The following is a 10,789-nucleotide window of genomic DNA, read 5'->3' on the forward strand; positions in this document are numbered from 1 at the left end:
GAAGGCCCTGTTTTATGCTGTATATCTCCAATTCTGCTGGGACAACCTGTAACTGTGGTCATACATTCCAGGATTAATGTAGTATGTCCACAATGTTCCACATAATGACACAAGCCCCTTTCCCATCCCTCCCACTCACACACATAAACATGCCTCCAGAACAGGTGGCTGCTGGGCCTCCAATCCTTGGCCCTGGGTTCTTAGACTTGCAGATATTAGACCTCCAACTTTGGACTTCGCACTTCAAGCATCAATTTGCATGGATTTCTGATCCTGGTTACTCTTTTGGGACTCTACCTTTGGACTTGGATCATCAAGTTTCTATCTCCAGGCTTTGGATTTTGGCCTTCAGATTTGCCTTCCAAACCTTGCAGGGTTTGACTTTTGGGCACTGTCTTCTGGAGTTGGAAGGACCCCAACTTGCTGTTCTGATACAAGTTGAGTTATCTGAAAAATTTGAATGCATTGTGAGTCCAAAGGCAAGAACGTGTCTAGATGAAAGTTGGGATGTTTGCCTGGATCAGAACAGTGTAGAAAGCCAAAGACAGGTCAGAGTGGTATGGAAAGTAGGGTAACTAGAAGCTAGTTGCAGACTGAAGAGGTGTTCTATAAAGCAGTCAATCAGTCTGGCTGGATTTAAGTCTAGTGGAGACCCATGTTGTAAGTACTGCATGTAATACACTTCAGATGAAAGGCCTTGATGGTGAGAGAGGAGGATGTTGCACCTTTTGCAGTTATATGAGAAGATGCTGTGAGGATAGAGTGATTATTATTGAAGAAAGAAAATGGAGTCAGAGAGAATCCATTCAGAATGCTGACAGGAAAGGAGGGAAGATGTCTATGCTACTGCAATCTTGTTAAAGAGGACACATTTTTAAAAAATTAAGTGGGAGGCTAGTGGGGTGGAAGCTGATCCACTCTTCCTTGGCTGGGAAGAGAAGCTAGAGATTCAGTGCAGGAAATAAAGCAGACGATCAAGACCCTGTCAACAACAGTAGAGGAAAGGGATAGGTAAGGAAAAAGGAAGGCTCAGAGGCGCCAGTACAGAAAGTTGTTGGCTGAATATGTAAATAATTACACTGGAGAAACAATAGACTGTGTGACTGTAGGAAAAGGTGTACTTATGAAGTGTCACCCTATCATTTTTTTCAGTGCTGTTGAAAGGTCATTAAACTAAAATGTTGCTCTTTTCTCTCCAATGATATTGGCTGACCTATGGGTATTTAAACTCATTTCAACATTACTTCACTTCCAGAAGTATGAGGGGATACTTAAGTGAAGTATTGGGAAAAGGCTAATAAATTGTGAAGTTGTTCAAAAATTATATTATCTCTGTTCAACACTGAGTACTTTTGTGGTAAAATTGATTCATTTGCTGGTTTGAAGTATACATGCTGAGTACCAGTGTTCTCTTGAGATACTGAGTGAGAGTTTTCCTTTGAAGCAACCCATAGCATGTGCATGGTTTGACAAACATGGTCAACTTGTCTATTGTTTAGCATGTGAAGCATGCTTTTTTAAAAAAAAAGCAGGAATGGTTGCTAACAAGGTAGAATGAAGAAATGACATTGCCCATTTCTATGGTTCCAGGGATTTGGGAAAATCTTGGCTTTGCTAAATTGCTTTAGCTATTTCTAAAATCAAATATTTCAGCTGCTCGGACACATTTGGTCTCCTGGCCAATATGGTAACTGTTGTGTCTTTGCAATTAAATAAATTAAATAAATCAATTAAATAAAAGCATGCACACCGGAATGGTGTATTCACATAGCAGTGAGAGGGCGAGAGAGAGAATATGATGCACATGCATAGACAACAGTTCATATGTAGTGCTAAGGAGAGTCATTTCTCTAAAAGAAATAGATCCATACATTACGCTTCCTCCCCCTTTAGATTAATGCAGCATTTAACTGTATGTACAAAACATTCGATTTCCCTTTCACAAACCATATTCCAAATAAATATGCTTTCACAAAAACAGTCCATAGCTAGCTTCACTGTTCTAAAGATTCAGTCTTTTGGGTGGTGCTCTGTTTCTTTCAGGATGGTGCCTCTGGGCCTGTGGAGTGGCATCAGGTTTGGCAAGTGTCTTGTCAAAGATGATGTTCCCGGTTGCCAATGTCACATTACTGTCAGTGATATGATTATTACCGACAGACAAGTCCAGTGGCTGTAATGTGTCTGTCTTGTTGAATGCCATCAACTCAGGTGTGTTCTTCAGTTGTGCATCCAGTATCTGGTCCACATGACATCTCCAATATCAACTGGGTACATCAGTGGTCCAGTTCTTGTAGTTATCCTACCGGATGTCCATATGTCTTCTCGGTAATCACAAGCTAGGGCTTCCTGTCCAACCTTGCAGTTCCTTGCTGGTTCATTTGGCAACTGGCTGAGCTGTTTATTCTGCACTTCCCTCCATAGATCTGGTTTCAGGAGGTCTATGTGAGATCTTAGATGCTAGCTCATGAACAACATTACAGGTGTTTGACTTGTGGTCGCATGAACAGAGGTTTGATACACAAAACGGAAGTTGTCCACCTTGTGCCGTAGAGAAATGACCTCCTTGTCCATTCCTTTAATGCACTTCTTGAAAGTTTGGATAAACCTTTCAGCTAACCCAATTGTTGCTGGGTGGTGAGAAGCTGACTTGAAATGTCTGAAGCCATTTTTCTTCATGAACAGTTGGAATTCTTCTGACATGTATTGTGGTCTGTTGTCACTCACAATTTGTTCTGGCAAGCCATTTCTGGTGAAGATAGTCCTCAGAGCGGAGACAGTCCTTGCTGAGGTGGTTGACTTCATTGGTATAACCTTGGCTACCTCGAATGAGCACCCACAGCAATCAGAAACATGGAGTCCATGAATGGCCCAGCAAAGTCAAGATGTGCCCTTTGCCATGGTAACAACGGCCACTCCCATGGGTGTAACAGTGCCTATGGGTGTGCATTTTGAACTTCTTGGCTTCCTGAACAGATTTTGGCCAAGCCTTCAATCTGTTTATCTATTCCCCGTCACCACACATGGTTCTGAGCGAGACTCTTCATCTCGACTGTAACCAGATATCCTTCATGCAGATTCTCTTAACATTCTGGTTTGCAGTTTGGAGGGAACCACAACACGAGATCCACACATCAGCATCCTTTAACATACTGACAGTTGGTCTCAGCTCACTGAGAACTCTGGAAACAGGGTTACCATGAGATGGCCATGGTGACTTCATTGACTTTTGACAACGTCAAGTCATTCCTTGCTTCCCTTTGTATTTCAGAATTTGTTACCGGCAACTGGTTCACCAATGTTGTGTGGAACACTTCAACTGGGACACAATATGAAGGCTTTCCTTCTTCAGTTGCCAATAGTGACAAGCTGTGAGCATTGCTGTATTGTTTCCTACCCTTGAACTCTATGTCATAAGAATGAGCTCCTAGGAACAGTGACCAATGTTGTAACCAGGTAGCAGATGTCACTGGAATTCCCTTCCTGGGATTGAAAATGGACACAAGGGGCTGGTGATCTGTCACTAGAGTAAACTTTTGTCCATAGAGTTAAGTAGTGGAACTTCTTTATTCCTCGTACTTGACAAAGGGCCTCTGTGTATTTGTGCATAGTTGCATTCTGCACTCGTCAGTGATCTTGAAGCAAAACATAATTGGATGTCAGATCCATCTTTAATAATGTGTCACAAAATGGCTGCAATGCATCACATGACAGTCTGATGAGTCATAATGTGTGAGGAGTTCACCTGACGTTATTAGTCGCCTTTTTCCCTTGAAGATCTTTTTCACATCTTTCTGACCATTCCCACTTTGTTCCTGTCTACAACAGTGTATTCACTGGGTGCAGCACTGTAGCAATGTTTGGGAGAAACTGGTGGTAGTAGTTTACAAGGCTCAAGTATGACCTGTGTTGTGACACATTTTCCGGTTTGGGTGCCTGTAGCACTGCTTCAATCTTCTCTTGTGACATATGTAAGCCATGCTTGTCAATGACATATCCACAATATGAGATTTCATTCTTGAAAAACTCACAATTCTCCCTCTCTGCATGCAGACCATACTCACTCAGCATGGTAAGTACTTTACCAAGGTTCTGGAGGGGCTCTTCATTATTCTTGCCAGTCACGATGATGTCAGCAAGGTAACATTGTGTTCCTGGGATATCTTGGAGCATTTGGTCCATTGCTCTTTGCCAAATTGCTGGAGCTGATGTGACACCAAAGATGAGACGATTATACTGGAACAGTCCTTTGTGAGTGTTGATTGTGAGGAACTTCTGCTTGATTCCTCAATCTCCATTTGCAGATAGGCTTGTGACAAGTCAATCTTTGAAAACCTCTCCCCACCTGCCAATGATACAAAAATGTTCTTTCGTGGCAGGAGATACTGCACAGTACACAGCATCGGGTCAAAGCTCACTTGCATGCAAACAGCTCTGGCCTTCCCTTTTTTGATCACTGGAATAATGGGTGTGGCCCAATCGCTCCAGTCCACCTTGGAGAGAATTCCAGGCACCTCCAAGCTCTGCAATTCAGCATCACTTTAGGACATAGAGCGTAAGGCACTGGGTGCGCTTTATGGAATCTCCTTCATTCAATTCAATTCTGGCCTTCATGCCTTTGAATTTACCAATCCCCTTCTCAAACACCTCATTAGCATTAAGCAGCTGTGACTGTTTCTGGTTAATGCTACCATTTGGGCTGCAGTTGCCTGCTGCTGACATATTGAGAGCTTTGATTGAGTGCCAGTCTAGTTGGTTTTTTCTCAAGCATTCACATCCAAAAAGTGCTGGCCCTTCACTTTTCAATACATAAAGCTCTAACTGCTGTGATTAGCCTCCATACATTCACCAGTTTGCCTTTGGGAGACACTTTTTTGCCTGTATAGGCCTTTAGCATCACCAAGGTCTTCTGTAATGGTAGCTTAGAAACAGTCCGTTGTGGTCAGCCTCTGGAATCATAGACAAACCTGACATTGTGTTCCTGGGTTATCTTGGAGCATTTGGGAAGCAGAAAGTTCCTCACCATCAACACTCATAAGGCACTGTTCCAGTATTATCGTCTTGTCTTTGGCGTCACATCAGCTCCAGCAATTTTGAACACTATCCAGTTCCATTTTCAGTTTTACACCCGACACATCTATTGTGATCCATATGATTTTGTGATCTGTTTCAGTAATACTGTGCAGTTCTAGGCATAACAGTTCACCTTTGTCAAACTCTGTTTTGTCTGATTCAGTTTCCCATTTGGTCACTTTATGCACTTGCTTAGTTTTGTGTTTGAAACTTTTCACTCAGTGATACTTTTTGTCTGCCTTGCACACTCTCTCTATGTGATCTTGTCTGTGACACTTTCTGTAAACTTTTTCTTTGAAACAGCAGTCATTTGCATCGTGGGAGGATTTGCCACATTGATAACATTTTTGGCTTTCTTCACCATTCAGAGGCATTTTGACTATGCATGCCACATACAAGCCCGTGCCCTTAATGCATCAGAAAGTTCATCTCTAAAGTCCCAGTACTGGGGAAGTTTGCACAGTTCTCTAATGTATTCAGAAAGGTTTTTATCCTTTGACTGCTTCCTTTTGTAAAATCTAAATCTCTCAGCTATTACCAGTGGTTTAGGTCTCAAGTTAAATTGTAACAATTTCATTAAATGTCTTGCTTTGGCTTTTCAGGAGTTACTAAGTTGCGTAAGAGACTGTACGTTATAGCTTCCATTAAGCTAAGAAGTGTGGAAACTTTCTTTACCTCATCCACATTGTTAGCATTTCAATACAGTTGGACCCTGTCGATATACAACTCTCAGTCTTCATTAGCGCTATTAAATTCATCAACTTTACTGACTAAAGCCATCCTCAGGTTATTTGAGAGTTGTGCATGTGTACTATGCAGTGTCCTTGCGTATCCCTTTGTTAGCATCTGTGATGGCAAACTCCATATTATTTAACTCTTTCCTCTCACTGTCTCTCTCCGAAGTCTGTCATCCCATAACTGTCAGTGCAGTTGGTGATACTCTCTGACATTCCATTTCGTACTCATCGCCAATTTGTTGTGTCCTTGCAACTACATATCAATTAAAAGCACACACATACGAGATGGTCTATTTACATTGCAGTAACAGGGAGAGAGTGAGAGAGAGCAACAATACGCATGCATAGACAACAGATCAATATGCATGCATAGACAGAGCAATACGCATGCATAGACAGATCAATTCGCGTGCATAGACAACAGTCCATATGTAGTCATTGCTCTAAAAGAAATAGATCCACACATTCCAGTAACAGTTATTCAGATATCTTTCCTCTTGGAACTAAGATGGAACATCTAATTTTAAAAACAGCATGAGCAGCATATCAGTGTTTGTGGGCAGAAAATAGTTAATGTTTTAGAATAGATAAAAATTGAAAGTCAAACATGTTTTCAATTTGGAAAAGTTGGGGTGAAATAGGGCGGAAACAAAGGGGGTGGATATGACAAGATGGAGCTTAATAAACCGAATTACTGGCAGTGGTGCTGGATGAGAGTAGGCGGGGAAAGTATATTAAACATAGCCTACATTGAGGAGGTAAATGAAAACTTAGAAAGGAGAAAAAATGTAAAACAATCCTAGAGCTGAGACGTGTAACAGTGCAGATGCTGGAAATCTGAAATACTGCAGATACTGCTGGATATATTCAACAGGCCAGTCAGCATCTGGGAAGGGAGAAAAAAGTGGTTAGTTACAGGTTCTTGACTTTCTATTAGTGATGATGATCAGAAAAATTGGTTATGACAAATGATACTAAATTGTGAGTTCTGAATACGGCAGACTGGGGTCTGAGATTTCATTTGGAACAGAATGAAGCCCTGGTGTTGCCTGTGCCACCTGATTTTATTGTATAAAAGGTGATTGTATACAAGCCCTGCCACAACTGTTGAGCGTCCTTCATTGTTTCAAGTTTAGTCTGGAATTGCTGGACCTCTTTTATCTTTCTTGGTATGATCCCTCAAAAAGCCATCTCACAGGCAAATGGCAATTTCAGACTAAACGGGAATCAATGAAGGATGCTCGATAGTTGTGGCAGGGCTTGAATAGTATCACCTTTTATAAGGTAAAATCAAGTGACATAGGCGACAACAGGTCTTCGCTTCTGGATGAGCTCAATGCCTTCTATGCTCATCAAAACATGGAGGAAGCATCACAAACTCCCACATCCCCTGATGTTCCTGTGATTTCAGTCTCTGAGGCTGACGTGTGAGCAGCCTTCAGGAGGGTGAACCCATGGAAAGCATCTAGCCTGGATGGAGTACTTGGCCAGATGTGTGCTGATCAACTAGCTGGAGTGTTCACTGAGATCTTTAACTTCTTGCTTCAGCAGTCTGGGGTACCCAACTACTTCCAGCAGGCTTCAATTATACCAGTGCCTAAGAAGTGCATGGTAACCTGCCTCAATGACTATCGCCCAGTAGCACTTGAAGTGAAGTGTTTTGAAAATATTTTGATGAAACATACTAACTCCTGCCTGAGAAGCAACTTGGATCCATTCCAATGTGCCTACCTGCACAACAGGTCCACAGCAGAGGCCATCTCATTGCCTCTTCATTCAACCGTGGAGCAAGTATGATATATTAGGATGCTCTTTATTGTGTCACTAACCCTGTGACAGGAATGAAGAACCAGCAGAGATGGAAAACACTTTGGAGTCCAGTATTGCTATAAACTAATAATATTTATTAATAACTACGCAATACAGTAATATAAATGTACGTAAATCAAACAGGTTAGCAATGATTACATAAAAGTAAGTGTGGAATATATATGTATGAAAAACCAAGCTTCTTTAAGTCTAGGGGTAAAAAGATACAGTCTTACAATGATGAGTAAAGTTCAGTTCACTTCAGTTCGTGGTATTGAGTTGAATAGTGATGGAGAGAGAGAGAGGGAGAGATTTGAGTCTTCAGGTGAGCTGACGCTGTCGATCTTCTCGTTGTCCTTCGAAATCCTTTGAAAGTCACTGACTGTGACTTTAACAAAGGAGACCGGTTTTCTGTGGTGGAGCTATCCCCCAGGTGAGGGTGGACATATGGACAACTCCCCACCAGTCAACCCCTTTTTCCTTCTTTCCACTGCAAGAGCAATGGATCGATCTGCCTGATCGATCCTCCAGAACCCACTTTTCCTGCGGGCACAACAATGATCATTCAGTGTCCAAACATGTGTCTGAGGTCTGTATCATCTGACCTCCTATTTTATCTTCCCATGTTGAGCATCAACTGTCATTCAAATAACTCCTCCTTCCTCTCTCTGTGAAAGAAATGGAAGCAGGCAAAAATCCTTGAAGAAAGTATCAACAACCTGCTGAAAATCATAACATTGAGTGTCCATTAAATAATACCCTCGGTCACCATAGCAACTTACGAGTTGCTTGGTGCTGTCTCCACCTCAGTAGAAATCCAAAAGTTAACCAGTTCTTAAAGTGGCAGTCCAACAGTTAGTCTTCATCTCTCTCTCTCTTTCAAAACAAGATATCAATGTTAAATAACTCTCTCTCTCTCTTTTCAAAAGCACAGTTAATAGGGGTAATTCAGGATCCCTTCACAATTGACTGCAGCTTGGCATTCAATACCATCATCCCCTCAAATCTAATCAATAAGTTTCAAGTCCCTGGTCTCAATGCCTACAACTGGATCTCAATCTCCTCACTTGAAGATCCCAGGTCAATTTGGATTGGCAACAACATTTCCTTCACAATCCCCATCAGCACAGGTGTACTACAAGTCTGTGTGCTTCGCCCTCTGCTCTACTCGCTTTATATTTATGTCTGTGTGGTTAAGCACAGCCCCAATGCCATATTCAAGTTTGTTGACAATGCCACTGTCATAGACTGAATAAGCATATAGGAGGGAGATTGAAAATCTGGCTCAGGGGAGTCGCAACAACAACCTCTCATTTAGTGTCGGTAAGACCAAGGAGTTAATTTTTGACTACAGAGGGAGAAAGCCATAGGTTCATGAGCCAGTCTTCATCGGAAGGTCAGAAGTAGAGAGGGTCAGCTACTTTAAATTCCTCGGTGTGTTCACTTCAGAGGACCTGTTCTGGGCCCAGTCTGTAACAGCATTTATGAAGAAAACATGACAGTACCTCTCCTTCCTTAGGTGTTCATGAAGACTTGGCATGATATCTAAAACTTTGACAACTTTCTGTGGTTACGTGGTGATAAGTATTTTGACTGGCTGCATTACAACTTAGTATGGAACACCAATGCCCCCGAATGGAAAATCCTACAGCCCAGTCCATCACAGGTAAAGCCCCCCCTACTATTGAACACATCTACACGGAGTGTTGTCACAGGAAAGCAGCATTCATCATTAGAAACCTCCACCACCCAGGACATACTCTCTTCTCACTGTTGCCATCAGGAAGAAGGTACAGGAACTTCAGGACTCACACCACCAGCTTCAGGAACAGTTATTACTTGTCAATCATCAAGCTCTTGAATCAAAGGGGATAACTTCACACAACTTCACTTGGTCCATCACTGAAATGTTCCCATGACCTATGCACTCACTTTCAAGGGGCCTCATCTCAGGTTCTCAGTATTTATTTATTTATTGCCTGTCTGTCTGTCCTTTGTTTTTGTATTTGCACACTGGTTATACGCTCAGTTAGTGCACTCCTTCAGTGATTCTAATATGCTTATTGGATTTATTGAATATCCCCACAACAAAATGAATCTCAAGGTTGTATAAGGTGATATATATGTACTTTGATAATAAATTTATTTTGAAATTTGAATTTTTTGAGTTGGTGTTCCTTAATCTTGTGTTGGTTTACATTGAGTTAGAATAAGATGCTAAAAGCAGTTCTGAGTGGGATGAAGAAGTGAAGTGATGGTGTCCTGTCCTCTTCACATGCGCTGCATGAATTGACAGGCAGATGAGCTCCATCCCCAATTACTACACTGACAAAGACGTTCCAAGTTGACGTTCTTTAACGTAGCAACTGGTGCTAGGGTAAAACTGACAGAAAGAAAAACATACAATCAAAAGATGTCCAAATTCCCATTATGGTAAGTAGAAGGCAAGCATTAAGTATACCAGAAAAGATACAAAATAATACACAAGATACTGTTAAGTTCCAAATCTATCATAAAGATAGGATACTGGTAAGCAAGGTGTTGCTGCATACAATGTATCTTATACACATTTTCTTGCTACAGGTTAGCCAGAACATGTGGCCCGCATGAAATCTGTATTTTATCTGCACACAAACTATTCAAATATCTCTGATTTGTGGAAATATACATATACGTCAATAAATAATAAACCCAAAGATTACTTTTACATACAGACGATGCTTTCAAAGACCTGAACGTCAGGATGATGTCGGATGAAAAGGCACAAGCTCTCCCTTAACTCTACATGGAGAACTGTCTCGATCAACTAGAGACACAGATCACGTGACCTAAATGACTGCTATACCAGCAAAGGGTGCTAAATGACAAATAAAATAACTGACTAATAAGGCAGCACAGATAGGCAACTCGAACCCTTAGTCTGAATGGAGATGTACAGCAGAGCAGTAAGACCATCCATGTTTGGTTTCTCCATTGTAGAGGAGAATATGAACTGTTTCTCTCTCGGCTGGCAACTCAGTTTGAGAACCTACAACATTTGCTCATATTTCTGATTTCCAGCATCTGTAAATGTTTTTTTTTTAAACATCCATCTGAATCAAAGCTTGGTTATATTTTTGTCATGAACTTCTAAATTTCCATATTTAGTGGAAGTAAATGGTATATTATATCAA

Source organism: Mobula birostris, chromosome 14, assembly GCF_030028105.1.
Source record: "Mobula birostris isolate sMobBir1 chromosome 14, sMobBir1.hap1, whole genome shotgun sequence".
Taxonomy (NCBI): domain Eukaryota; kingdom Metazoa; phylum Chordata; class Chondrichthyes; order Myliobatiformes; family Myliobatidae; genus Mobula; species Mobula birostris.